Source organism: Coregonus clupeaformis, chromosome 35, assembly GCF_020615455.1.
Source record: "Coregonus clupeaformis isolate EN_2021a chromosome 35, ASM2061545v1, whole genome shotgun sequence".
Lineage (NCBI taxonomy): Eukaryota > Metazoa > Chordata > Actinopteri > Salmoniformes > Salmonidae > Coregonus > Coregonus clupeaformis.
The window spans coordinates 40,127,989-40,128,992 of record NC_059226.1 but is presented as its reverse complement, the minus strand read 5'-3'; the positions used below and the strand labels follow the sequence as shown (position 1 = coordinate 40,128,992).

The 1,004-nt window shown below is 46.5% G+C and overlaps 1 pseudogene; it reads right to left on the bottom strand.

Annotated features, from left to right (window-relative positions):
* LOC121564181 overlaps positions 1-299 on the bottom strand; it is a 99,501-nt pseudogene extending 99,202 nt beyond the window's left edge.
* Positions 300-1,004: the final 705 nt, after the last annotated feature.

Sequence of the window (1,004 nt, the reverse complement as noted above, 5' to 3'; positions counted from 1 at the left end):
GCGCAGTGGTGAGGGCTCTGAACGGCGCAGTTTCAAAACAACGCAGGGGCGGGATGCTAGAGTGTTCGCTGATGTTCACGGGCGGAGAGGTCCAAAGGTAAGAGGTAACCTGCAGCGGCAGCCGCCCTGACAAAACTCCCGTCGGGATAGATTAAAAAAACCCTGAATATGAGTGTAGTGGTCAGATCTGGTCGCCAGTTGGTCCCACGGTCGGGTCTTCCCTCCAGCACGCCTGAAGACCCGATCCATCGCTTCTCCTGCTGGCTAGCATCTGGAATGTTCCAGTAGCAGCCTTCCATGACCAGCATGTGGTATTTTCAAAAGACGACCCCAGCTGTGGCGGGACAAATCACCGAATAAAGGTTTGTTTCGTATATGCTGAAGCTGAAGCCTGGAAGTTTACACACTGGATGGAGCCACAAAACCTGTTTCAATCACTCCACACACTTCTTGTTAACAAACCATAGTTTAAAGCAAATAGATAGGACATCACTTTGTGCATGACACAAGTAATTTTTCCAAAAAATTAGCTTAATTATTTATTGTAATTCCTGATAGCAATTCCAGTTGACAGTGCTCTTTAAAACAGCTTGAAAAATTCCAGAAAAATGACGTCATGGATTTTGAAGTTTTCTGATAGGCCAATTTGAGTCAACTGGAAATGTATTGTGGGGATGTATTTGGCTGCCCACTCTTAAACCTCAGTGCCTCTTTGGCTTAATCATCATGGGAAAATCAAAAAGAAATCAGCCAAGACCTCAGACGAAAAACATGTAGACCCCACAAGCCTGCTTCATCTTGGGAGCAATTTCCAAACGCTGAACCAGTCATTGTAAGACATGTATGACCTATGGACCACGGAGTGGCATAGCTCAGGAGGAGACGCGTTGTAACGAACATACCTGCGTGAGAAAAGCCGCAAATCAGTCCCAGAACAACAGCAAAGCGACCCGGGGAAGATGCTGGAGTGAGTCACAGTCAAACGAAAGCCCATATCAGACAAA